Source organism: Biomphalaria glabrata, chromosome 4 (assembly GCF_947242115.1).
Source record: "Biomphalaria glabrata chromosome 4, xgBioGlab47.1, whole genome shotgun sequence".
Taxonomy (NCBI): domain Eukaryota; kingdom Metazoa; phylum Mollusca; class Gastropoda; family Planorbidae; genus Biomphalaria; species Biomphalaria glabrata.
In genome coordinates, this window is record NC_074714.1 from 6,865,066 (window position 1) to 6,867,536 (window position 2,471).

The window sequence follows — 2,471 nt, forward strand, 5'->3', positions numbered from 1 at the left end:
TAACATTCATTATGATTTAAAAAAAAAAATTATAATCTTTATTGTCCGTAAGGAAATTTGTCTTACAATTTGTGCATTACACCAAACAAAAAACATTATAACTATAAAAATCAAAATGTACATTAACACATAACTCACTGATAATTTATTTACATGTGAAAAGTTTATATCAGATTGTTCTTATTTAATGATTTGATTGCCAGGGGAACAAAAGAGTGTTTGTGTCTGTTTGTCTTTGCTATCGGTGTCTTGTATCTCTTTTTTGATGGTAAAATCACAAAATCCTGACACAAAGGGTGATTCTTTATTTCGATGATCTTGTTAGCGCTTTTATAGATGTTTGTCTCAAACAACTGCCCAAATGGGGTTTGTTTTTTGCCAATGATTTTGCCAGCAGCATTTAGGATTCTATGAAGTTTATTTTTATTTTTAATGCTCAGATTGCCATACCAGGCAGTGATATTGAAACTTAAAATATTGCAGATGTGAGCGTGATAAAACATAGCCAAGGCCTTTTCGCTAACATTAAACGAGGACAGTTTTCTTAGTAATCGTAATCTTTGCTGCCCTTTTTGCTGATATAATCAGTATTTGCAGTAAAATTTAGTTTATTGTCTAGGATAGTACCAAGGTATTTAAATGTTTGTACAATTTCAATAGTCTCTCCAGCTACAGAAACAATATCATTTTCCTTCTTGTCCCTACGAAAATCGATTATCATTTCTTTGTTTTTTTTTACATTTAATAATAAAAAATTATCTTTACAATATTTTTCAATTTGTTCTATTTCTTTAAAATACTCATTAACATTTTTTGTTTGATTCTTTATTCATACATCAATCCATCCACCCTTCCATTCATTCATCTATGCACAAACAACAACAACAACAACAACAACAACAAAAAACAACAACCTGGCTACGCCCATGAGTCGTAGTCTCGATAATCTTCATTTCTGAAGAAAGGAACGAACTTGGAAGTAAATATATATGCCTAATTTGATCAAAGTAATTCCTAACGCATAGATTTTAAAACCCTTGATTTATACATACGTATCCAACTGCTGTATTCAATGTTGTGGTATTAATAAGATGAAAGCAGAATGCAGTAGTTTTCGTGGTGCAAGGTTTTCTGTAACATTGCCTAATTGGTACAATGTTAAATTCTATTTTAATACAGCATGTTAACAATGAAATAAAAGCCTTCGCTTCTTTATCTTGTTCTGAACAACAAGTCAAATATTCGACGTTGCTAATTCGGAATAAACGTGTACAAATTGAACACACTAGGCCTAATATCATTTTACGTAATATTTAATTGTAAAAAACACATTTGCCCCCCCCCCTCGAGTGGGGGGCCAGTTTTTTTTATATAATTCTCCTCCCTCCTCCCCCCCAACCCTATTATAGCTACACCACTGCCTAATATCTTTTATCCTCAGGATAGACAAGATTGGCACTGGACCTACACACTTATTTAGTCGTCTGCTACTAAGACTGAGGTTACCTAACAGTAAGATCGTTAGGAAGAGATTGGCAGAGATAGAAGTCGTATGCCTCATTCTTACTTTAAAAATGAAATTATTAAATAGAAACAACTTTTTCACACATCACATTTTGAAATCTTTAATATGATTGTTGAATATTTAAGCGCTGTTTCTCATTTTTCTTCAGATTTGAAGATTATTACATCCTAGCCCAACAGGACGACGGGGGACAGCAGCTGACAGGACTCGAACCAGAGACCATATAGGGCGACAGTCCAGAGCGCATATCAAACAAATATATTTTTATGTTCTTTTTTTTTGTTTAGCATTGTGGAATTGACATAAAACGCACCAAAAGGAAACAAAGTCCTATCGGATAATATAATATATTATTGAAGATTACTGGATCTTTTTTTTTTTGTCAACAATTTTAAGTCATTCATTGTTTTCGAGTCACACACTCACACACACAGCTCTAGTTATCGAATGACCTAGATTCTAGATCTAGGTCTAATCTGTTTCTTTATACAATGCGCAGACATAGAAAAGAAAATCTGTACATACAATCAAATATATCTATAATCTGGAAATTGATATAGGCCTTCAACTCTTAAATTTGTATATTTCATTTTTTTTTTATTTTGCGAGCCTTCTTCTGAACTCTTTGGGTCGTTTGCATTATACGAAGTGCGTTTCTTTTTTCGATTATACTTTTTACTTTTCAAAGCAAATTATAATAAAATCACAGACCTAGATATGTGGAAAAATAATGAAGACAATGATTTTCTCCAAATAAAAATAAAAATTAGAAATATATTATCTAGATCTATATTATTGTTGTAAACTAAAAATCATACAAAGAATCTTTTTTAAAGTTATCTATAGACATATAATGTGTATAAATGTATTAACTGATTATTTAAGAAATTTATAAACCCTGTAAGAGCCTCAAAATAAAATTCTATAAATAGATGCATCCATTGTT